Source organism: Cavia porcellus, unplaced genomic scaffold (genome assembly GCF_034190915.1).
Source record: "Cavia porcellus strain 051 isolate PalLab524CR breed Dunkin Hartley unplaced genomic scaffold, mCavPor4.1 scaffold_2, whole genome shotgun sequence".
NCBI classification, from domain to species: domain Eukaryota; kingdom Metazoa; phylum Chordata; class Mammalia; order Rodentia; family Caviidae; genus Cavia; species Cavia porcellus.
The window spans coordinates 39368000-39394549 of record NW_026947485.1 but is presented as its reverse complement, the minus strand read 5'-3'; the positions used below and the strand labels follow the sequence as shown (position 1 = coordinate 39394549).

At 43.0% G+C, this 26550-nt stretch overlaps 1 long non-coding RNA gene and 1 pseudogene across 1 annotated transcript; one reads left to right on the top strand and one right to left on the bottom strand.

Moving 5' to 3' along the window:
* The first annotated feature begins 820 nt into the window (after positions 1 to 820).
* LOC134472670 (uncharacterized) lies at positions 821 to 14678 on the top strand. The gene is made up of 4 exons (XR_010042578.1): positions 821 to 1206; positions 2801 to 2974; positions 13546 to 13738; positions 14279 to 14678. It is a non-coding gene; the product is annotated as an uncharacterized LOC134472670 (long non-coding RNA).
* A 153-nt stretch (positions 14679 to 14831) lies between these two features.
* LOC111758380 (phosphatidylinositol N-acetylglucosaminyltransferase subunit C-like) overlaps positions 14832 to 26550 on the bottom strand; it is a 31321-nt pseudogene continuing 19602 nt past the window's right edge.

Here is a 26550-nt window from a genome sequence, read left to right as displayed (position 1 = left end):
TCACTTGCGGTTACTCTTTCTTCTAAAGTGCTTCCCCGTATTGTTTAATGATGAACAAGTGCATTACATTCAGAGGAATCGTTAGTCAAATGAAAGTTTACATGAAATCCCAACAAAGCATACTCATATTTTTTAAAACATTCAAGTCAGTCATTTCAAAGTGATGTTCATAATATTAAAAGTGATAACGGAAGGCAAGTGGATACACTGTTTTTAAAAATCCTGATTCACATCATAAGAATTGCAAATCCTAGCCAGGCATGGTGGCTCAGGCCTGTAATCCCAGCACTCGGGAGGCTGACGTGGGGGGATCGTTGCGAGTTCGAGATCAGCCTCGGCCACAAGGCCAGCCTGACCTGCATAGCGAGACCCCGTCTCAAAAAAGACCAAAAAAAAAATCGCGAATCCTAACATTTTTCTTTCTTTTAAGTAAGTCAGATAAAATTTTGTGGAATCGCTGAAGCACCTCTTCAAAACTCTAGGGCCCTTAAACACACGAAGCAGAACTTCAGTTGTGCGGGGTTAGGAGCTCCCAGAGCAATGCACCTGCATACCCCAGACTTCCATCCGCCAAGGACGACAGATGTCTGCAGAATGCCTGCCGGCCCTCCCGCTCCACAGTTCCCCTACAGCTTAGCCTGGGGTACGAGGGGAAGGAAGAGCATCCTACCACCGGGTCCCCAGGACTCCGATTCCTCCCAGTTCCGGGTTGTGGCCCGGCTCTGCGCGGACGCGCCGCCCCCTGGCGCCAGAAGAAGGAGCGCCGCCTGTCAGCGGTGAGCAGCGCCCCCTGGCGGAAACAGCCGTCTAGAGCCGAGCTCCTCCGGGACCCGAAGCGGACCGTCCAGGGCAAGTCGTCACCGGGGGACACGCACAGTCGGTTGGGTCTCTTTCTACTTTTCGCTTCCCTTTCTGTCTCGCAAAGCACAACTCCTGTAATCCGTTCTCACTCCCTTCACACCACGCCTTCCTGTTCCAGAAAGAGAACGCTGAAAGTAGCCATCTATGGGAGTCCTCCTAGCCTTTTGCATGAAGCGTCCGTCCCGCCCAGCCTTGTTCTTAGGTTCCAGAGCCTTGGAGCTGAGGTCATGGCTTCGACCCTTGCTGACCCTCTTAACTTTGTTCTGCTCTGTAGCCACAAATAGACCTTTCTGTTTGGTCACAAGAAGACAAAACAAAGCGTCAAGCCAAAGTGACACAAGCTTGGTAAGCATTTATTTTTTGTTTTTTCAACTTTTGTTTATTTGTTTATTTTGGCTTTTTGAGGCAGGGTTTCACTATGAGGTTCAGGCTCACTTTGTAGCCCAGTCTGGCCTCAAATTTACAGCAATCCTCCTGCTTCAGCCTCCCGGTGCTGGGATTACAGATGTGCACTGCCATGCCCAGCAAATTTAAAAATTTAATTGAATTATAATAAAAACAGAAAAATGTACAAATCTTAAGTGCACAGTTCAAATAGTTTTCGCAAAGCAAGCACACAGGCATTACCAGCATCCACATCAGGCAAACATGATGCCACGTGCCTGTAATCCCAGCCTGGAGAGGCAGAGGTAGCCAGATCATGGCGAGCCTGGACTACATAGTGAGACCCTGTCTCAAAAAGACTAAGAAAAAAAAATGCACCTTGAAATCATACTCTTAAGTGAAACAATCACACACATGTGAATATTGCATTGTTTCTCTGGTATAAGAAACCAAAAGTGTAATTAAAGATCAATATGTGTAAAAGATACTGGGACATAGGAAGAAAATACTCAAATGGAACAGGAATCCAGGAGGAAAAAATGGAAACAAAGCTTTTGTAAATAAGGAAGGGAAGAAGGGCAAAAGGGAGAGGAGGGGACTGGGGAAAAAAGAATCAAGGTATATCATGCATAGGTACACATTCCTTCTGATGAATGTTATCGTTTTGTATATTTAAAACGTAGCAGTAAATCTAATTAATTTACCAAAAAAGAAATGAGGGAAGTCTCGGTATAAATTAGAATGAGATCTTTGCAAAGACAGGGGGGAAAGCAGGGGGATAGGGAAAATCACATTTATCAAGAAATGAGATGTATCTGGATCAAATCCCCAAGCTGAATGCAATTACTATGTATTACAAACATGCATGAATAAAAATAAAAACATTGTAACTTTTCAAGTAAAAGAAGAAAGAAAGAAACAAAACATCGCCAGCATCCCCTCCCACTTATACTTCAGTCGTAAAGTAATCTCTATTCTGACTTTAAATACCAGCCGTGGTTTGTTTTGTTTTTTGTTTTTATTTTTGTTTTTGATATCAGGGACCAAACTCACAGCTTTGCACTTGCCAGGCAGGTGCTGGTGCCGATGAGCTATATCCTCAGCCCCCTGCTGGGTTTTTTGTTTCTGTTTTTTTCTTTTTGGAGCACGGTTCAAATTGGCCTTGAATTTACTATTTGGTCCAGGGTCGTCTCAGAGTAAGTAATCTTTCTGCCTCAGCCTCCCAAGGGCTGGGATTATGGGTATATGTCACCCTGCCCAGCCCTGCTATGGTTTTTATGTACCCCTCCAAAATTCATGTGTTGAAAATTTAATTCCCAAACCTAAATATTCATAGTGTAGCAGGGAAAACTAATTCCCAACTTGCTAGATGTTAAATGTGCCAAGGTCATGTCTCTTGCTGTCAAACAATGAATTTCAAGGACCACAGAGATTAAGAGTAGGAAAGGCTTATTGAGAGAAAGTATCTGAGGAACAGGAGGAATCTTGAAAGTGGGGGACCGAATGAGGCTTTTTGTCCAAGTGTATTTATTTATTTTTTGTCTTTTTGAAACAGGATATTGCTATGCAGTTCAGGCTGGCCTTGGGCTCACTTTGTAGCCCAGGCTAGTCTCAAACTCATAAGGACCCTCCTGCCTCAGCCTCCCGAGTGCTGGGATTACAGGTGTGATCCCCCATGCCTGGCTCCCAAGTGTATTTAACACAGCAAAATCACAACGTGGGTCAAACTGTAAGTAACCTATAGGATTACAAGTATAGTTTCTTAGCTAACGCTGATCCAATAAGGAAATGGGTCACATAGCAAGAGTATGCGGGGAGCATCATTAACTTCAGCTTATCTCTAACTTCTAACCTTACTGAGAACAAAGGAAATTCCTGGGAAGGCAGGAGAGCACAGGTCTAAGTGTTCTGGGCGCGCACCTATGTGTCTGATGCCTATCTGGGCCCACTAGACCAGATGGTGCTAATCGCAATACAATCTCAAGCTGCTGTTCATTCAGGGAGGTTGGCAGGCCCAGCTATCAGTTTCCATCTTGAGGCCTGGCTCTGTTTAGATTCCCTTCAATTAGGCTTAGATGAAATTATGACAGCATTAGTGGTTTTATAAGAAGAGAAGAGACATGAGCTTGTTATGTGTTCTGCCTTACCATGGCACACTGTCCCCCATGTCACTGCGAGAAGTCCTTTATCTGATTTTGAGCAGGTGCCAGTACCATGTTGCGGGACTCCTCGGCCTGCAGGATTATGCGCTGAATACACTTTTTTATTTCTTTACTTTTTATTAGCAATGCTAAGATCAAACCCAGGCCCTCACACACACCAGGCAAGCGCTCTACCACCAGCCAGCTCTACCTCCTCAGGTCTTGAATTTATATTTTTAATAGATAATTCAGTCTCAAGCAACAGAAAACAAAGACTGCTTTCGAGTTTCATATAGGACTTAAACAATAATGTACTCATGTATAGGATGCACTGAACATTGTAAAATTAATCTGTATTGTTACATGTCTTTCTTTTCCATGTGATAGTATGTCAATATTGAAATATACCACAATTTATCCATTGTTGGTGGACATTGGAGACTTTCCAGTTTGGGGCTATTATAAGAGTGCTTCTTTGAACACTGTTCTGTTTAGGAAATAACTGTACACATTTCTGTTGGCTTTATGACTAGGAATAGAACTGCTGGGTCATAGGGTTGCTTTAATTGATACTGCCAGCTTTCCAAAGTGGTTTGCTAATTTACATTCCCACCAGAAATGTATGAGAGCTTTCATTGTTTCATGCTCTTGACAACAATCAGTGTTATTTTTCATTTAGTCATCTTGGTAGGTGGGTAGTGGTATTACTTTGTAGTTTTAATTTACATTGCCTCATGACTAAGGCACTTTTTCATGAGTTTATCAGCTATTTGGCATGGATATCTTCTTTTGTCAAGTACTGCCTATTTAAGGCTTTTAGGCAAACAATTTTTCTTTTGAGACAGGGTCTTGTTATGTAGTTCAGGTTGTCCTTAAAACCACTGTATCACCCAGGCTGACCTCAAACTCACTACTATCATCATGCCTCTGCTTTCTGAGCATTGGGACTACAGCTGTGTGCCACCAGCCACCACATCCGGCTTACGCAAACAATTTAAAGCCTAAATTTAAACTGGGTGGCTTGCAAGTATTGGCAAGTACTCACTGTAATCCAAAAAGCAAGATTATTCCTAGGCTACATTGATAGCGCTTATAATTTGAAAAATATTTACATGATCTCATGTGGCTAAGTACACCACATATTTGGAAAAGTAACAGTACTTTTTCTGTTTTACAGAGGAAGAAGCTGTTTAAGGGAGAGAGTTTTGCTTCTTTTTTTTTTTTTTGTGTGTGTGTGTACTGGGAATTGAACCCAGGGCCTCAAATATGCTATAGGCAAACATTTTACCAATGAACTATATCATCAGCCCTTTTGATTTATTTATTTATTTATTTGCATTTATGAGAAGTATTATCACTTGCATAAACAAAAAAGTATAAAAATTTAAGGCACAATGAATAATTATATAAACATTACAAACTGGCCACTATTGAATAAGTAGTGAAAATAAAATTCAAAAAATATAAAAGCTTCATAAGTCACTATCTTGTCCTACAATCAGAAAGGCTTTTAGGTAAACTCTTAGTAGTACCTATCACCAGCACTTTTGAAATTTTTGTTTTGAATGAAATGAGCAAGAAGTAGTGACATGGTTTATTTGAAAAGGTAAACATGAAGAATGAGGGAGAAACTGACTCTGCAAAGGGAGCTTGGGCAAGTAATAGGAGGAAAAGCACTAAAACAAAAGTGGTTGTACTGATAACTTGAACCCCTCACATCATTTTCCACTCGGTGTCAGAGAGCCTCTGCTTTGGAGTCATTCTTCACAGTTACTCCTTTTAAACTTCAAGGCTGTTTGCCCTCCCTAAAGCATACAGGCCCCCTCTGCTTCCCCAGGATTCTAGAGAAGCGCCACTCAAATAGTTAAGTGTTAACTGCTAAAGGCTTGTTGAGATTTACAGAGCCCAGGTCATCAAATGACCTTTGTAGCACCCCTCCTCAGTCTTTAGTTCCACGCATCTGCTAACACCAAGTATGTAAACCGATGTGAGTTTTAACTTGCAAAAAAGTAATATATCTGTCTAAAAAGAACTACAGGAAGCTGAAGTCTTTTGGCATGTCTTGGAGCAGGGAAAAAAAAAAGACACATGCTCTGGGTGGTGAAGATCCCTCTCAGTGCACAGCCTTCCTGCCCTGCTCTTCCTTTCCCCCTTTAAAAGCCCTTTGTATCCCCAAAGCTTCCCAAGATGGAGCTTTGAAGACAATAGCTTGTCTCACCTTATGGGGTGTTGACCTTCAAATAAAGCTGATTCCCTCTTACCAACTCTCTATCTCTTAAATATTGCCCTTCAGTTGACAGGCAGCTGCAGTGCTATTCCAGTAACATAAGTATAACAAAACGAAGTATAGCTGGGTGTGATGGCATTGCTAAACAAATGAGGGTTCTTTTGCTCAACTTAAACAGAAATCATGACTAGGAAAAGTGCTGTTCCCCTGATGTTAGCGTTTCCAGGCTTTGAGCAATAGTGGCTTTCAGCCCTTACTATGGCTCTTAGTGTTATAGCTTTTAGTGTTACAGGCCTTAGTGGCTTGTAGTCACCATATTAGCTCCTTAGCATCCAAGGGATATAGTCCCTTGGAAGTTTTCTGTTTTGTTTTAGTTTTGGTTTCTTGAGATAGGGTCTTGCTATGTAGTCTAGGTTGCCTTTGAACTCACTATGTAGCCCTGGCTGGCCTCAAACTCACAGCAATTCTTCTGCCTCAGTCTCCCAAATGCTGGGATTACAGATGTGCACCACCATGCTCACTGCCCTTGGTAGGTTTCTGGAACTCTTTCAGCAACTTCCATATGGCCACAATTCTCTGTCGGTCATTACTGCTGGTTACCACTGGCCACCTTTGGAGTCTTCAGGACTAGTAGCCCCTGGTGTTGCCAGTTCTTTTTAGTGCGATGTCCTCAGCCCACTCTGCCCTAAGAACCGTGAGTAGTCAGTAGGGCCATCTGAGTGAGGTTTTATTGGGCTCAGTGCTGCAGCCTGAGAGGGTAGAGCACAAGAGGGAGCCCTCCCTAACTGACCCAAAGAGTGTGAGGGTGCACTGCTTACACAGAGGACCTATGTGAGGACCTTCCAAGTAAGGACAGAAGCAGCTGGGCCATCTGGAATATGGGAAGTCATCTGGAGTTGCTGCAGGACAGAGTCCTCTGAGATGAGTCCGTGTTTCAAGACTGCTGCTGCGAATATCTCCCAGTGTGGCATATGGCATCTAGGACAGCTGCAGTTGTCATGGAAACATGGAATTTCCAATTCCGTGGAATTCAATTGACAGCTCTCTCCTTTTTTTGAAAACTATGAGGCTCACCAGGTGTGGTGGCACACACCTATAATCCCAGCACTTGGGAAGCTGAGGCAGGAGGACTGCAGTGAGTTCAAGGCCAGCCTGGGGTACCCAGCAAGTCTCTGTCTCAAAAAATGAAAAGAAAGAAGGAATGAAAGAAAAAAGAAAGGAAGAAGCAAAGATAGAAAAACAAAGAAAGAAAACAAAAGAGAAAAAAGGAAAGGAAAGAAAAAGAAAAGAGAAAAGGATGAGGCTGTTGTTGCTTTGCAGGAGTCTCGGGGAGGTCTGAACATGTTGAGAATGGCCCATTGGAGTTTGTGGCTTTTGAGTTTATCAGCAATGGGTCCTGATCTTAGGCTTGGTTGTCCACCTGCTCCCCAAGGGCAGCAATAGTGTCTGGCGTAGGGGAGGGTATTAGGGCTGTCAGCTAAGCTGCAGCTCCAGCCGATAGAGTGGAGGATGAAGTACCCCAGAGTGGGCGGAAAGGCCTGCGCTGGTAGCCGTAGTCATCCTTGATGAGGCCTTGGGGAGCCAGGAAAAGGACACGACAGCTGCCAGCTGGTCACACTTACCCTACAAAAGTAGGGAAAAGGGAAAAGCCAAGCTGCTTCTGTCCGAGAAACACATGCGTGTAATCCCAGATACTTGGGAGGCTAAGGCAGGAAGTTCAGTTTGGGTAACTTAGCAAGATCCCGTCTCAAAATAAAAATGAAAAGTGATGGGTATGTAGCTTAGTGGCAGAACTCTTGTCTAGCATGCACGACACCCTGGGTTCAACCGCAAAAATGAACAAATAAAACAAAGTACAGTCATCTTTTAGCTGATTTGGTAGTTGGGTTCCGTGGAAACAAACTGTGTTTTTAAACTACATTTAAAAATTATGTTTATCTACAACAGGGAATCAGCTTAAGTGAGATAATTATGAACAGTTTTTGCCTACATGAATTAAAAAATTGGATGGGATGCAGGATATTTTGTAGGATTGTCACACTCAGTGCAAGACAATTTAGCCATCTGGCCCCCTGCCTCTATGTGGCAGGAGTGCACTCCACGCATTGTGAAAAACTCAAAATTCACAGGGCAGCACTACTCTTGCTAGCAGCTCTACTGCACTCATTAGAGTCTCTGAGACTCTCAGTGAGTCAGTTAAACTCTGGAGCCTCATGACCCCAGCTGCAAGGCCTTCATCTGCATCTGCTAGCAGCGTCTGGTGCTGATCCCTGTCTCACTGCACCTGTGGAAGCTAGAAGGAAAGTGCTACTCCTCCCTCCCACTTCCTGGTTCTGCCCACCAGCCCATGCATCCTTGTGCCATGCACGGTGTTAGCAGGGTCACCTGGTTCATTACTCCTGCAGGTGATTATTTCGATCTTCCTACGTCCTGTTGATAAATAAGCTGTGTTATACATAGCATGGATTATATTAGTTTTTAACTATCAGAAAAGAAATCTCAAAATACATATGCATTACCTCAGTAAAAATATTCCCTAAAGTCTTAGCTATTGAAAAACAATACACTGTTTGGTGCATTTCCAAGTTTAAATGCAGTACTTCATCATGATCAACATCTTGGCAGCTGTAACCCTGGATCCCAACTGCAGGCCTTGCTAGCACATGCCTTTTTGAAGTTTGTAATAACTGAGGCTTTGAAAAACAACAATCAAGGCGAGCATGGTGGCACACTCCTGTAATCCCAGTACTTGGGAGGCTGAGGCAGGAGGAGTGTTGCAAGTTCGAGACCAGCCTGGGCCACAAAGTAAACCCAAGGTCAGCCTGAACCACATAGCAAGACCCTGCCTCAAAAAAAAAGAAAAGAAAAGAAACAAAGAAAAATAACAATCCAATTAGTGAATGACGTCAAAGTGGATTCAAACTTATGACTAGATGTTACATTCAAAGGTAGAGAGGTGTATAACATTGTAAAAGCATAGTTTTTAAAAGTTGAGACCACATGTGGTGGCACACACCTGCAGTTCCAGAATTCAGAAGACTGAGACAGAAGGATTGCTACAGTTCAAGGCCAGCCTAAACTACATAGTAAATTCAAGGCCAACCCAAACTACATAGCAAGACCCTGACTCAAAGACAAACATACAAACAAACAAAATAATAATAAAAGTTGAATGCATGAACTTGCACAAAATGCAACATGTATCAAACATTTTTATTGAAATAATTAATTAAACCAGGTGTGGTGGTACACGCCTGTAATCCCAACACTCAGGAGGCTGAGGCAGGCAGACTGTTGCAAGTTCGAGAGCAGGGTGGGCTACAAAGTGAGCCCAAGCCCAGCCTGAACCACATAGTGAGACCCTGTTTCAAAACAAAAGTAATAATGGCACCAAAAGATATTAAAACCAACTCAAATGAAAATTTCACTCATAGAACTTTATAATCTCCACTGGACAGAATGTGTGTATGTGTGTGTGTGTTGCTAGGGACAGAACCTAGGGCCTTGCCCAGGAACAAAATACTTTTATAGATCTATGAACAGATCTTATCTGTATTGTTATGGACAAAAGACCTTTGTATTACTATCAGTTTCCTAGGATTTAGCTTTTTCCTTTTTGGTTTTTTTTTTTTTTTTTTGAGACAGGGTCTATGCAGCTCAGGCTGGTCTTTCACTCATCACGATCCTTCCAGCTCAGCCTTCTAAGAGCTGGAATTATAGGAATGCAGTGCTATGCCTGCCTATAATTTAACTTCTGCCTTTAGAGGTTGTAAAGAATCTGGTTTTAGTTTCCTATGTTGCTCTAACAAATTACCACAAATTTAGTGACTTAAAACAACACAGACTTATTCTCATACAACTTAATTGGAATATTTTACAGTCAGAGGTCAGGAATCCAAAATAGGTTTACTATACTGAGACAAAGGATTACCATGAGTTCTAGACCAGCCTGGGCTACCTAGTGAGCTCAAGGCTGAACTACATAGACTCTGTCTAAAACAAAACAAAACAAAGCAAAACAACTAACAATAAAACACTTTAAAAAAATTATTTTGAAGGTAGTAAAACACAGCAGAACAAGACAGAACAAAGCCAATTGAGACAGTGTAGTGAAATTGGTACAGAACTTCACAGCAGGTTACTGGGATAACAGCAATAGGTATCACAGTATATCTCATTATCATCATAATAGTTGTTCTTTCAACCATGTATAGCAAAATAAAATGAAGTACAGAACATTATAGAACTTATCAAAACAGAATATTGAATAGAACAGCACCATTAACCAGAATAAAGCAAAACAGTAGTAAAAATACTTGCCTTCAAAAAGATAGTAGAAGGAAATCCCCCTTATTTGCTACATTGCATATGGTCATCCTCCCAAGAGATGCTCAGATCTCTGGTTCCCATTTGCTAAAGGGGGGCAGGGGAAGTGGGATGTTTGACTCTAAGCCCGGGCACCGGTAGGCTCACTATTGCTTAACAGGGAGGCAGGCTGATTGCTTGGTTTCCCAGCTTTCTAAGTTCCAACATGGTGCACATCTCAGGAGACACCGGTGGTTCTCCCCCTGTAGGGGTTGTATCCTGCCACACCACAGCTGCTTACAGGGAGGCGAGCTGCATGCTTCATAAAACACTTTAAAAAATACATTTTCTTAGCTAAAAACATGGAATCAGCAAGGCTGTGTTCCTTCCAATGAAATAGGTGAGAATCTATTTCTGTGCTATTTTCACATAGAAAGTGAGAGTCCACTCACAGTCCTTGGCTCATGGGCCTGTTCAAGCCAGCAAATATGTGTTGAGCTTTTTTTACTCCAGACATTCCTACATTCTCTGCTTTCATTGTTATGTCTCCTTCTCTGACTCAACTCTCCTCCCTCCTTATCCATTTAGAAGGACTCTCATAGTTATATTGGGCTCACCTAGATAATGAGGATACTCTATCTCAAGCTGTGCATGGTGGCAAACACTTGTAATCTTAGCACCCAAAAGTTTGAGTTTGAGTTTGAGGCCAGCTTGAGCTACACAGAAAATTCAAGTCCAGCCTAGAGTACATAGTGAGACCTTGTCTCAAACAAAACAAAACAAAACAAAACAAAAAACAAAAAGCAACGCAAGTCCTGTAGAGTCAGGTACTGCTGAAAAGTTCATGGGTATTCTCTGCAGTCCACTAAAAGGACACCCCATAGTCTCTTTTCCCTGTGTTGGGCAATTTTTCCTGATAATGCCAAGACTCGTAACAAAAGGTGATTATGTCAAACAAGATTTGGTGGCCCTGGTCTGCAGCTTCTGCGAAGATCCATCACCCTAACAAGGAAACAGCTGTCTCTTTAATCAGGGAACGGTGTTCTTTATCCTGACCCAGCCAATTTGGCTTGTTTCCTTTGACTTCTGCAAGCATTTAGTTTTCTACCCTTGGTTACTGATTGATCAAATTCCCTTTCCTACATCCTGGAGGGACAGGAACAGAGCAGAAACATTTAATCTAGAAACTGGGACACAGAAAGAAAGAAAAAGGGGGATAAGAGGCATATAAGTAAGTGGGACAGAATAAATCAAACCTTACCCCATTTTCAACTCTATGGAAGCCTGGCATTGTTCCAGGGCTGGGGCAGGTCATAAAGTGAGATTGGTGTGGAGATGTCTCCACAGCATGCCCTCTTCCCAGAACCCCTTGGCTTTCACAGAATAAAGAAGAGCCAAGTATTTCCTCATTTAAAAAGGGCTGTTAACTAAATGACCACAGGAAGTAGCTGGCCACTCTTGTACCTGCCATTACTCAATTCATCTCTTCTGAGCAAATCCACCTAAATAAGGGGCAGTTAACCAAGACATAAAGAGGAGCTGCCTGGTGGAGGCCAGAAGGTCTTCAAAGCCAAAGTACTGCATTCCTTTCCTGAGCAAACCTGGACTGAGCCTGGGCTGAGTTTGAGGCACTTGGTCAGATAATCTGGACAATGGTCCTGCCTTCCAGGAGCTCCCTGTGTGTTGGGTGCGGAAGTCAGGGCAAAGTAGCATGTCCCAAAGCAAAGAGAGAGAGAAGAGGAGAACACCAGAATAGAGGACAGCAATATGGCAAGCACAAAGTTGTGGACATGGGGTAGGTTCTTCACTGGAACTTCAAGTTGAAGGAAGGGTTGGAGCTTCCTGTTTATGGAACAATGCTGCAGAAGGTGAGACTCCAGGAGGACAAGACGATTGAATTACAACACCTGCCTTTAGTTTTGAGTTAACGGAATCCTTCATTTGCTAGTGGTTTATTCTTCCTATGTGGAGGCAAGCATGTGCAACACAAAGAAATAAAACTGAGTAAGAAATGGTTCTACCTCAGTAAGTTAGGGGAAAAGTAAGGGGAAAGAGTTATGCAAATATCATCTGAGATTACTGAGAAAAAAAAGAGTTATGCAAATAAATACTTTCAGTAGGGTAAGATGAATACAAAAGAGAGGTGAGCTTAAGTTCTGAGCAAGGGACCCACAGACTGCCCAGAAGAATAGGGAGAGGAAGGAAAGCCCCTTGGATGGGTTTGCAAAGGATACACACATTTAATCACATACCTCTGGGTATGTTAGAAGTAGAAGAAAAGCTAGGGCCAGGTTTGGTGGCACACTCCTGTAATCCCAGCACTTGGGAAATTGAGGTAGGAGGATTTCTAGAGTTCGAGGCCAGCCTAGGATACATAGTGAGACCCTGTCAGAGAGAGAGAGAGAGAGAGAGAGAGAGAGAGAGAGAGAGAGAGAGAGATTAGAGAATGTCAAGTCATAATCTCCTCCACAGATCTATGCTTAAAATACTCTGAAAAAACAAAACTCATCAGGTCTTGCCCAGTTGGGTTTCGGGTGGTTGACCCTTGTTACATCAAGACAGTCTGAGGCAGATTTAAATCCTGCACAAATTCATTTCTTCCCTTCTGCTCCATTTATTTGCCTTCTACATGACATACATGTGACTGATTTCTCTCTGCCCTGCAGCTGTGAAATTTAGTCTAGAATCTGGTTTCTCCCAACTTTTGACCTTGGACTCACTGTCTGGCTACAGCTTTTACACTGCTGACTCTATAAAAGGGCTTAGGGTCACATTAGCTGCCTTTACCAGTTACTCAGTAACTAACTCTGAGGTTCCCAGTCAAAGGGAGAAGGAAGAGCTTAAAGGTAGCCTGCGTTCACTCTGCTTGGCTAACCTACACTATGGAGACAGTCTCTGCTCCAGAGGTGAATTCTGTCACGAGTGGCCCGCAGCACCCACCATTCTGAGTTCCCCCGACTTCTGTCCCCAACTTCCCCGGAGCTGGTCAATCCAAGATGACTTCCTCCCTTCCCAGCTTTGCACAAAGGCCCTGCAGTTTCATGTCATCTGCTTGGATGCACAATTTTTTTTGACTTTCCAAGTCCCATTGTTGTCCATTACCAACACGCTGGTAAGAGGGAGGTAAAGGGATAGGGCCCAGTACTGTGAGCCTGTTGTGCCTGGAGTAGTTTCTGCCCTACCAGGATCCTTCCTGGAATAGGAATTGTTTTGGAGCAAGAAAAATCAGAACAATTTCTGTTTCCTTTCCCTACTGGGAAATTCTGAAGTAGCTCACGGCCTAATAGAGCCAGAAAGACCCTGAACAGTATCTACTTTGTTGGATTCACCATGATCATTGAGGTTTTTTTTTTGAAGACCCCAGCAACAGCAAGGTAACAGTGATACACCCCTATAATCCCAGAACTCAAGCATTGCTGTGAGTTGGAGGTGAACTAGGGCTGTCTAGTGAGTTTGAGGGCATCCTACACTACAAAGTGAAACACTGTCTCAAAAAACAAACAATAAAAGATGCTAGTAGGCATCATCCTTCTGCCACTTCAACCAAGGAAAGGACTAGTGAGTTTTTCTTTCATGAAATTCCATTTTCTGGCTCTGGATTTGACCTGTGTGCCGATTTTCCAAAAGGATTGCACATGATGATGCTACAGACCAGTGTGGATGTTTGAGAGGAGCCCTAGAGAAATGACAGCCCTGAAGGCATGGCCAGAAGGTCAGCTGGCCACCTGTTTGTAGCGACTCACCACTCTGGCCAAGCCTGAAGCTATCTACAGCACAGAGGCCTATGGGGACACTTGCAGCTATATGTGAAAGACCAAAGGTGAGTGTCATTTATTTTATGAGGTAGGGCCCAAATAATCTACATTTTCCAATCTTTTTGTGTGTTTGTTTTTTTAGTACTGAGAATTGAACCTAAGGCCGCAACATTGAGCTACATGCCTCGCCCATTTTTATTTTTCTATTTTATTCATTTTTGGAAAAAGGGTCTCAATTTGTAATTCACAACAATTCTCCTACATCAGCCTCCCAAAAACTGGGATTATGGACATGCACCACCACACCTGGTTTATTTATTTTGAGGCAGAGTCTCTCTAAATTATTAGATTGGCCAGACCAGGCTCAATCCTCCTGCCTCAGCCTTCCAGAGTGCTGGGATTCTAGGTTTGTGTCACGATACCTGGTACCCTCACCTCCAGGTAGAGTTGTTTGCTAGTATGCACAACATTCTGTGTTCAGTCTAGTACTAAAAGAAACCCAAACACATAGATTTTGAGGGGTGTTGTTTGGTTGGTTTGGTTTGGGAGATTAAACCCAGGACCTCACACTGAACTACATCCCAGCCCTTTTTTTTTATTTTCAGAGGCTCCCTTAGTCACTAAATTTCCCAGACTTGGCTTGAACTTGTGAACCTCCTGCCTCAGCCTCCCAGAATGTGTTCTACTCTTCCCAGGTGTGTTCCAGAATTATAGCTGTATTCCATAATGCCCAGTGTGAAGAGTAATCTTTCACATGCTTGTTGGTATATATATATGTCTTCTTTGGAGAAATGTGTATTTAGATTCTTTGTCTATTTTAAAATTGGGTTATTTGTCTTCTTATTGAGTTTTAGGCCTTTTATTCTTGTAGGCGTGTATGTATTTAATAAGTAAAAACCACATCACTTCATTAGTTGCTGCAAATTATAAATGAGAGGCAATAATTCAAGAGGGCACCAGAAAATACTTTTATCCATTAAATAGCAAAAAAGATAATCACCTTCACACATAAGTCTTGGGTTAATTTATTTTCTTCTGATCTCTGTTCTCCGCACTACCTCAGCTTCAGCTTCCAGAGTGGAACGCTACCCTTACCTTTTATACCAGCAGGATGCTAGTCTAGCAGCTGGCCTTCATAATTTAATAGAGGTCTCTAAATTAGCTGAGGAACCTGGGCAAGTCTTTGATTTCAGCTTTATCCCAGGGCCCATGAATTTCTTCCTTAAAAGGCTGCAAGCGATTGAGGTAGAAAAGACAGAGATAGGAAACAGAAAACAGGAAGGAGAGAGCCCTGCTCCCCCAGCACTGATGGGGAGCAGGCCTCCAAAGCTGAGAATGGGAAAGAAGTGGAACTCCATGTAGCTGTGAGGAGCATAGGCTTTCAGTTCTCCGGTAATGTGGGCCAGAGAATGTGCAAAAATCTGGACGGCAAATATTCCCATGATGAATGCACACAGGGGCCAAGGAAGGTGGGAGGCCAGGCAGACCAAAGCAAAGATGGCCACATCAGAGGGTAGCTTGCTGGATACAAGGGCGACATTGGCACCACAGTTGAAGAAGATGAGGTGATCTGACAGCAAAAAGACTGACATGGCATCGATCATATCACTACTGAAGGACTTTGTTAGAATCTTCAGCACTAGCAAAAATGTTAAGCAGAGGTAAAGAAGCCAAGAGCTCCCTTCTGGTCAGCTCACCAGGTCCAACCATCTGTTGCCACCTTTGTCTCTGTCAGTGAGATGGAATAAGCCATACCCAACAATGAAGATACCGGGCCAGAAGGCCCTCATCCACACACTGCAGGATAGCCACAAAAAGGTCATGAAATTTGCTCCTGTGCTTTCTCATGAGTTCTGCCATGTCATCTCATTGGTGCCTTTTTAATTTTAAAAATAACTCCCAACCTGCTAGATGTCAGATACACTGAATTTGTGTTCCCTAGAATCAAAGAATATTATTAATCCTAAGAAACAATGAAAGTTAAGAGTAAGAAATATTTATTGAGAGAGATAGCTCCTGAGATACAGGAGGGGACCCAAAATTGGTTGCCATAGTCCCCACTTCACAGAGGAAGTTTTATAAAGCAAAATCAAAGATGGGTACAAAATCATGAGGTGAGTACAACATGGATTAAAACTAGGATCAACCAATAAGGTTACAAGTACAGCCACTTAGGTAGCATTGATCCCAAGGGGAAGCAGGTCACATAGCTAGTGTACATAGAAAGGACAAGGACCTTTATAGGAAGGAATGAGCCAGGTGTGATGGCATATGCTTGTGATCCCAGCACTCAGGAGCCTGAGGCAAGACTGCTGTGAGTTTGAGGCCAGTCTGGGTTCCACAGGCAAGTTTAATTCCAGGCTATACTGTATAGCGAGAGCCTGTCCAAAGAAAAAAGCAAGGGATGAATCAAGAGGTCCTGGTGACCCACCTGGATGACTGATGTCTATTGGACTCTGCTGGACCAGTTGATACACATTATAATATAATCTTATATTTATTGCTTATCCCTTCAGGAGTAACGTAGGTTTGGCCATCCATCTTTATTTTGAGGCCTGGCCGTCAACAAATGACGCCAGCCACAGTGTAACGTATTCTTGTCTTCTGCAGACTCTTTTGAGGGTCTCTTCCTGTCTGATTGCCTATATTTCTACCTAACATATTTGTCTATAATAACGTGTTAGGGCCAAGAGATAGCTCAACAGTGAAAGTGCCTGCCAGGCAAGCACAAGGTCATGAGTTTGAATCCCAGTACCAAAATAAATAAAATAATAATGTGAGTTAGAGGTCCAACTTATTTATTCTGCACATAGATATATAGTTGTTTCAATGCAATTTGTTGAAAACACCATTCTTTCCCCTAATGGTTTTGGCACTTATGTGTATTTCTTAGGACTGTTTTAATAAATCACAACATTCAGTGAGACTTAAGACTTGAAACAATAGAAATTTTCCCCCTCATGATTCAGGTGTTCAGAAGCTCCAAATCAAAGTGTCAGCAAGGCTGGTTTCCTCCTGGAGGCTCTGAGGCTCTGCCTCTCTCCTAGCTTCCAGAAGGTTCTGGTAATCCTTGGCTTTCCTACATTTAGAGATGCTTCACCCAGTCTCTGCATTCATTTTCCATAGTCATTTTCCCTGTGTATTTGTGTCACTATGTGGCCTTTCTTTTTTCTTTTTCTTGTTCTCCTCTTTTTGAAGTACTGAGGGCTGAACTTGAAACTTTCATACTGAGCTACACCTCCAGCCCTTTTAATATTTTTAAATTTTGAAACAGGATCTTACTAAGTGCCCTATCTTGGCCTCAATTTTGCAGTCCTCCTGCCTCAGCTTTCCAAGTAGCTGGAATTACAGAAATGTGCTACTACGTAGTGCATGCTTGTAATCATAGCAGCTGAGACAGAAGGTTCACCACGAGTTCAAGACTAGCCTGGTCTACATAGTGAGTTCAAGGCCACCCTGAACTGCACAGTGAGACCCTGTCTCAAAAAATCCTAACAAAACAAAACCAGCCAGCATGGTGGTAGACACTGTAATCCCATTATTTGGGAAGTTGGATGGGATGATTGCCGTGAGTTCAAACTGGCCTGGGCTTAGTGAGTTCAAGACCAACCTGAACTATATCATGAGACACGTCTCAAAAACAAAAGCAAAGGAGCTGGGGATTTAGCTCAGTGGCATAAGCACTTGCCTGGCAAGTGTGAGGTCACGAGTTTGGTCCCTGGTACACACACACACACACACACACACACACACACAAAAGCAATTAAAAAATATTTTTTAACAGGGTCTTGCTATGTAGTTCAGCTTGGGCTTGAACTCAATGTGATCCTCCTGCTTCAGCCTCCCAAGTGCTAGGATTATAGGTGTGTGTCACCATGCCAGGCATGGATCCATAGTAGTCTTATGACTTGATCTTAATGAATTATATCTGTTGAGGCCCTAATTTCAAATAATGCTACATTTTGGGGCTCCATATGTATTTATATTACCTAACAATGGGTTCTGTGGGGCTTTTTTCCAGGTTCTCAGCATCCCAAACAAAGAATTAGAAAGACACACTGGAAAGACAATAAGGTTATATATTTGTCCTTTTTTTTTTCTTCTTCTTCTTCTTCTTCTTCTTCTTCTTCTTCTTCTTCTTCTTTTTTTTTTTTTTTTTTTTTGGTCTTTTTGAGACAAGATTTCACTATGAAGTTCAGGCTGCTCTTGAACTCACTTGGTAGCCCAGGATGGCCATGAACTCACAGTGATTCTCTTACCTCAGTCTCCCAAGTGCTGGGACCACAGGCCTGCATCACCATGGCTAGTCAAGGTTATGTATTTGTTGCAGGTGAAAAGAAATACACTCTTTAGGATGAAAGCAAGCTGGTGAAAAGCCTCATAGCAGCCCCAAGGATAAGGGGAAAGGAGACTTTTGTATCTAAAATTAAAATTCCTGAGTTGGCTTCTTCCTCATGCAAATAAGGCACTGGGATGTTTGTCCTTCACTCGCTTGGCATTGCACCCAGTAGAAACTGTCTTACTGGAAACTCACTGGGCTTCTCACCAGATGCAAAAAAAGATCAGAAACAGCGTCTTTTGACCAGTTGTGCCCATGTGTAAATGAAGGGCTGACAATAACATCTGATTGGTCTTGTGAACAGCACCAGATTCTCAGGAAGGATTGAAAATAGCACTTTTCTGATTGGCCCAAGTGTTCAGGACCTGAAAGACTGATGTTGTTTTGGTATCATGTTCTGCACATGTCCTCTCCTTCTAGGTAACATCTTGTTCAACCTGTTAGCCATGGGTTTTCATGGCCTTTGACACATTCTATCCAACTGATTGTCTTGGTTTGCCTCAGCCTAATCTCCCTCCTCACTTGAACATCAAAAAAGCCCACTGTCTGGTCCACCACATTCATGTCTATCTCATGTGCAAAATAAATTCACTCCATCCCATGATGCCCCAAGTCTCAACCCATTCCAGTACCCACTGTAAACCTAACTCTCCTCTAAATATCAACTCAGAAATGCCTAAATCTCATCATCTTTGTTATCAAAGCAGTTACAAAACTCTGGACACGGTTCATCCTGAGGCAAGTTTTTGCAGCTTGGGGAGTTTTTTCTTGTCTCCTGGACGATCTTTCGGACTGCTCATGATGGAATGCATGTGGGCCCCAGTCTGCCCCAACTCCCAGGGATGAGTGTAGTTTTATTTTCAATCCTGGCTCCCTAGGTGTTATCCCAGCTCTTGATGTGGTCATTGTTCAGTAAATGTTTAGTCAAAGGATCTGCGAAGGCCTCTGTGTCTGTGAGGCATCTGCCCTGTGTCAAGAGGCATCTGTGTTGCTGGGGGATGTTTTGAGTTCTGCTTCTGGCAGCCAGACACATATGCGCACCCTTTATGGCCCATTGACTTGAGTGCACTTTTGGGAAGGCTCTTCCCTGCCTTTCTCTGGTTCTCTGTTACCCTGTCATTGTTCTGCCATTTTGCTACATCTTAGAACTACCAAGCTCCTCTTAATTGCTCCACATCAAGGCCTCTGTTGTTTTCCACTCACCCTTATGCAGTTCTTCGGGCTGTCTTCCAGTAAAGTCTGTGTCCCCAGCACAGCTCTGAGGCTTTTTGTCCTTAGGGATGCCTTTCCTCCTGGCAGAACACTTGTGCCCCTGCATCAGACCTGAGGGTGGCGGTGCTTTCCTGGAGTGACACTGCACTCTGTAAGTGGACAGGGCAGGAAAAAGCTAGAAACTACTAATCTTTGCTTACCCACCCCCCCAACTCCATAGAAATCTGTCCATTACCAACAGGCTGGTAAGAGGGAGGTAAAGGGATCGGGCCCAGTACTGTGAGCCTGTTGTGCCTGGAGTAGTTTCTGCCCTACCAGAATCCTTCCTGGAATAGCACATTTGTAATATTGGCCTGGGCAATGAAAAGCATCAACAAAACCCTGTACCACTGGAAAAAAAATACTTCTGTTGTTTATTAAAATGAAAACAACAACAACAACAACAACAACAACCCTGTATCTCCCTGGGTAAAACTGCAGCCACAGTCTGGAAGCTGGGAAGAGTCTTTTTGCAGAGAACAGAGCTGTTGGTACAGCTGCTTTAACAAGGAACTAAGCAGTAGGGGAATGGGGTCATAGCTTAAACATCCACTCATTGCTTTTACCCTAGCTTTAGATCTTCTTAGATATTTCTCCATTTGCTCTATGTCCTTAGAACAATTTCTAAGGATTTTATAGGATCATGGTTTTTGAGCGCTTGTTTCTAATTTTTACTAGTTAAGTTGCCATTTTGCTGGGAAAGGATGCACTTAACTCCTTTTCTCTGGCATCCTGCAAGCCCCACCTGCTATGTGCTACATTCAAAACAGTGCCCATCATGGTGAATGCACAGCAAATGGTAATTACCCTGTGTTTTTGTTTCTTTCCATTTATTCTTCAAGATCCAGTGGTTTCTGCCTCATGAGCGAAGCCTTCCTGTGATGCACAGCCCCGGCAGCCATCCTGCCCCAGAACCCAGGGTATCACACACTGCTCTGTGCCTGTGGGTGCTGCCTTGTTGGCTGAACTATGAGATGCTCTTATGCATTTTTCTATTCCAAGCATACTGGATGCTCCGTAAATATTTGTTAAACGATGTGAAACACTGAACAGCATTAATGATGGAGGAAGTTTGTACCTGACAACTGTGTAAATAATCCCATTGATGAATCTATTCAATAACTTTTTGAAGGATAGTTTCAGTGAGACATGGTTCATATATTTTATAATTCACCCATTGAAAGTACATATGTCAGTAGTTTTAATGTGTTCATAGCTTCACAACTATCACCACAATTTAAGAACACTTTCAGCACCCTCCTTGTTAGCTGTCACCTGTTTATCAGCAAGCTCCCATTCCTAGACAGATCTACTTCCTGTCCCTACGGATTCACTGACTCTGGATATCCTGCAACAAGGGGTCCTTTGTAACTGGCATCTTCTCCTCCCTCTCCTTGTCCTCTCCTCACTCTCTATTCTCCCCACCGTGGAACCCAGGGTCTTTGCACTGACATACATCCCCACAGGAACTTTCTTTCTTTTTGACACAGGTCTTGCTAAGTTCTTAAATTGCTCAGTTGGCTCAAACTTGTGGTTCTCTTGCCTTGGCCTCCCAGGTGACTCTGCTGCTGTGATCATTGCTATATAAGAGTTTATGTGCCATGTTTTCATTTCTCTGTGGACATAGACGTAGGAGTAGAACTGAAGGATCATATGTAACTATGTTTTACTTTTTGAGAAGCTACCAGATTGCTGAAGCACCTGGACCATTTTACATTTCCTCCAGTAGTATGTGGGAGATCCAATTTCTCCACCTTCTTGTCAACACTTGTTAATATTTGTTTTTTCAAAATTTTTGTGTGATGATTATATTAGTTTGTTTGTTTGTTTGTTTGTTTGTTTGTTTGTTTGTGGTTTGAGACAGGATCTAACTATGTAGTTCAGTCTGGCCTTGAACTCACTATGTAGTCCAGCTAGTCTTGAACTCATAGTGATCATCCTGCATCAGTCTCCAAGTGCTGAGATTATAGTTTTGTGCCCCCATGCCTGGTTCTGTATCAGGGGTGGCAAACCTATGGGCTATTTGCATCACTGAAAGCTCTAAAAGGTTTGCCATCACTGCTCTATTTTTATTTTAAACTAAGAAAAAATAGAACAACTGAAGAAACTCTTTGGAAATACTTTTGTGATTTTTTTTTTTTGAGATAGGATCTCACTATTTAGCTGGCCTTGAACTCCAGGAGATCCTCCTGCCTCAACTTCCCAAGGGCTGGGACAGGGATGTGCCACCATGTCCCACTTGAAGATGCTTTTAGAAAGCAAAAATCAAATGAAAAAGCAAACAAATATATAACCACCCCTCCAAATGTATCATCTGTGTAAAGCAAGACTAACCCAGACCCACCTTGTCCTTTTGGTGAATCAGAAAACTGTGCAAAACCTCCTCTGTTATCTGTGCTAGCCCAAGTCCAGCTCTGAGTTAACAAGCCACAAGCAAGGCTTAGAAACTAGAGAGGATTATAAAGCTCCTTATGGTTAGAGAAGGAGGGTGGAAACACTACCTGATGGTTCTCGCTGTGTTGCTGGAGAAGTGGTGTTGCCTGGACCTTGTAGCTACAGGAATCTATGCAGCCACACAACAGCTGTGGGGACGACTGCATCGTGGGGACGGCCTTGGGTTGCATTTCACTAGTTGGCAGATCTCCTTCAGCCTCAGTCCTTGCATTCTTCCTTCCTTTTTTTCCTTTGCCTGTGTTTTGTACAATCCCCACAAGTCTCCCCTTCTCTGTGAGGCTCCTCATTATCTGGAAAGTCCCACCTGACCCACAATTCCTGGTGTTTCCCACAGCATTTACTGTGCCACCAGTACACTGAGGTCAGACAGACTGAGCAGAAGACTAAAGTAAGCACCTTCCTCCCTCCCTTCCCTTCTTCTTTTCTTTTTCTTTTTTGTGGAACTGAGGACTGAACCCAGAGCCTTCACACTGAACTAAATCCCCACTTGTTTTCTTATGTAGAGACAGAGTCACGCTAAGTCACTACGTTGCCCACTTTTGGCATGAACTTGTGCTCCTCCTGCTCAGTTCCCCAGAGTGCTGGGACTGCAGGGACATGCCACCATGCCCTGCTCCCCTTCCTCCCTTCCTTCCTGCTCCACTTCTTCTCTCCCTCCCTCCCTCCCGTCCTCCCTTTCTTCCTTCTTCTTTCTCTGTCTTTTTTTCTTTTCCAGTACTGGGATGAAACCTAGGACTTCACACACACTGGGCACGTACTCCACACCTCCTACAACTCTAGCCCTTTTTATTTTTTATTTTGAGACAGTGTCTCAGAATTGTCAGGCTAGCCTCAAAGTTGAAATCTTCCTGACCCAGCTTCCTAACTAGCTGGAATTACAGGCATGGGCCATCAATTAAAGAAACTACATTTGTAACCAGGGTATTGGGATGGGGACCAGGCAGGAAGAATTCGGATTGGAAGAGAGCCTGCTGTTTCTTTTCAGTCAGCCTGAGGCTGTGGAGGTGGGAGGAGCCAGGAGAGGTACACGCTTCCAGTGGAACTCTTTATTATTTTATTTTCAAATTCCAAGCTTAAGACAGACTTCAACTTTCCTTATATTATTTGGATTTTAAAATTATATTCATCTGGGGCAGGTGATATATATATATATATATATATATATATATATATATGCTTTAATCATTTTTACTTCCTCTTCCTGCCCTCACGTCCTCATGTTTCCAGATCCCCTTGTGTCTCCACAAAGGCCATCAATCATTTGTTTATTCACTTGGTCATCATGTTTCAGATATCAGTGCAAATTCCTGCATAGCTTGTTGGTGGTTGCATGTCAACACCAAGGACAAGCCATCGACATCCAGAGTGTGTGATCATTTAAGGGTATTTCAGAGCTGGGTCTGACACTTCAAACCCTTCCCTTCAAAGAATTACACTGACTTCCACATTGAGAGAGATCTGGGTCATGTTCCTGTTCACAGGGACACTCTCAGCCTTTTTAAGAGGAATAGAATGAGACAAGATAGAGAATATGGGTCTTGAACTAAAACTCAGTTAGCAAATTCTTGGAATAGAAAGTGGTCCCTTTGTAACATCTGTCTGGAAGCTCCCAAGATTCATCTGGCTTCCGGATATGAATATGAATTTGGTTCTGCTTGATGGAATTCTTGTTGCTTGCTCTGGTCCTGCTTTAGGCTCAGGCCATGCTGTCCTGAGTCTGTGGGTGAGCATTGTGAACTGTAGCTGACAGAAGGATGGTGATGGCACAGGTCAGGCAAATCCAGAGGAGAGTTCAGGGAACACAAGATTCTTCACCCCAATATCAGGTCCATACAGAGGCTGGGCCAGGATAAAGGAATATGTGAGAAGATTTCAGGGGCAACCCCTGTCTGTCCTGTCTCTCAGGACCCGTCCTGTCTCTCAAGCGCTATCCCTGTTCTCCAATAAATTTTCCTGCTCAACAAAAATGAAAAGACCCCAGAAACAATGAACTAACTCTGTGAAAGGCAGGGAAGCTGGCGAATGCAATGTGGCAGATTTTGTTCCAGCTACTAAGGCTGCAGGTCTAATTATGAATAGGATGATACTGTTGGGTCAGACAAAGCCCTTACCTCACCAGTACCCAGCCTCCTCTTGGTAATTTAAGGGACTATATTAAGCTTTTTCTGTTGCTGTAATAAAATACTTGAGGCAGGTTACTGTTATAACCTAAGCTCCCCTAACTATCGCGCCGAAGCCGGTGGCCCGTCACAAATTGTGTTAATTGCATTAGATTGGATTAGATTGTACTATTCTTCACAAAAATAGCTTCGTTATATTTGTAATCATAGCAATACCTGTAACTTGGCCTTACTGTATGTGTTTTCCTTTTCCCTTTGGGTGACCTAATTGATATGTTAATCAATGCTCTCCTCTGTAAAGAACTGTAAAATCTTACCTAATTGATATGTTAACCATTGTTGCCCTCTACAAATAACAGTTGTAGTGCTAAAGTAAGGTAACTAAGGTTGTTAATTGCTGTTAGACTTCTCTATTCTTTGCTAAGAAAAACAAAATTTCTTCTTATCTAAACTTGCTTGTATGCAGGGAGACTTGCTTGTTAGCACAACCCTTACCTGATCTTGCTCTTCCCAAGACGCGTTTGCGCCACACCCCCATCCCCTTCCTTACATTGTGTGACCAGCAGCAGTTTGTGGATTTACAAGATAAAAGCCCTGACTTTTAGCTGTCAGGTGCGCAGTCTCCAAATTGGCTCCTGGAGGCTGTGTCACCAGGCCTGGAAATAAAGCCTTTGCTTCCCAAATTTTAATTTCTTGCTTCCTTAGATTTTATACCAGGGTCCAAGTTATCACAGTTACAGTATAAAGACAAGAGTTTTAGAAGTGATTCAAAAGTTTAGAATCTGGTTCAAGAGCATGGTACTGGCTTTAGCTCAGTTTTGGTGAGGACAAGGACAATGACATCACAATGATGGGAATCTGTGCAAAAGAGGTCACAGGGGAAGATAGGAAGCCACAGAGATTGAAAGGGGTCAGGCTGTTTTTAAACTCTCAGGAGAAGGTGCTCCACGAGAAAAGCATTAATCCTTCCTAGGGCAATGCTCAGGATGACCTAGTTACCTTTCACTAGGCCCTACTCTTAAAGGTGCTACCACCTTTAAAAGAGTGTCCCAGCACTACCAGCCTGGGGACCAGTAACACATGAACCTTTTGGGGACACACTTAAACAATATGCACACCATAAAAGGGACAAAGAGAATATATATCTTCTTTTATGCTAACTCTGAAACAAATTTGTTACTTTGAGGGGAGTATTTTTTTCCAAACTGGCTCCAACATCCCCTGTTAAAATGCAAATTAATATTGGGAGTGGTGGCAGAGGCAAGTAACAAGCTTAGCAAGCTTTATGGTACAGGCCTAAAATGTCCCAAATCTCACATAGGTTCAAAGGTGGAGCTCTCTGAAGGTGACTGGATCACAAGGAGCTACTCATCAGAGGATTAGCCCATAGGTGAATATGCTCCTGGGAGGTGACTCACTAGGGCATTTGGAGGGTTGATCTCTTTCCCTCCTGCTCTTCTCCTCTCTCTGCTTCCTGGCTGCCATGTGTTGAGCAGCTTTGCTCTCACATGTCTTTCTGCAATGCCATTTCTGCCTGGTAGCCAGCCAGCTATGGACTGCACCCTCTGACTATGTGAGCCAAATAAACATTTTTCTCTTTTAAGTTGGATATGTCAGGTACTTTGTTCTGACAACAGAAAAGTGACTGCTATAACAACTATCACTACTTCAGTATGCATTAGTTTAGAAACAAAAGGAACTTCTTGACAGGATGGCTATAGGTTTGTTATTATTAGTGCTAACTAACTCCCTGTTTTAATTTTGTGTAATACATAATTCAAATCCTAGTAAAACAAGATGAACCACTGACATCCTAGTTTCTCAACGTAGTCACTGGAAATGAAGGAAGACCCAGACTATTTGAAAAGAATAGTCACACAAAAGGGACTTCTGGCAGTAAAGGACAGTAGGAACTTGTGAAGAAAGGATTATAAAGAGAAGGCTGAACTCAGCAAGGAAAATGCCCTGGGTCGGTCTTTGTACTACTAAGTAGGACTCCACACCTTGGTCTACACAGGCCAATGTCTCCTGGAGGATACCAGAGCCCCACTCACCTTCTGTTTCAAGAACCAGTCTGACCTTGGCTTGTAGCTCTTCCCATGGAAGGCAGAATGCCCTGTTCTATCAAGAAACAACACTTTGTGAGTGGTCAGGTACTTGCCCCGCATTTAGCCAACTAACTACCACTGAGCATCCACCACTATCTGAGCTGGGTCTAAGGAGGGCCTTTCGGTCTCTAAGAAATAGGTCCAGCTTGTGTCCCACTGCACTGGACCCCTAATAGTAGGACAAGGATTGTCCCCTGCACACACTAACAGTGGCTGAGCTTATAAAAGGGTGCCCTTTAGACTCTACAATTCACCAAGTCATACAACCTCAGAAATTTGAGGACTTCAGAAAATATTAAAGCAAACATCCCCAGGAAACCTCAACATTGCTATTTGATCAAGGCAGAAACTGCAGTGCAGAGAGATTAGGGGCCTGTCCAAGTCACACAGCTACTTTATGGCAGATTAGGAACTAAAACCCGGGTTTCAACTCCCACTCGATGTTCTTTCCTCTAGAATCTAGCCTCTGCCCCCTCGTTATTTTTGGTATAAGAGAGAAAGATTATATTCATGTCTCTAGAAAAGCTTTGCTCTTGGATTGAATTCTGATTTCCTCTTTTCAAAGCTTACTGAAAGCCAGATTTTTAAAAAAATTCTCTGCTGGA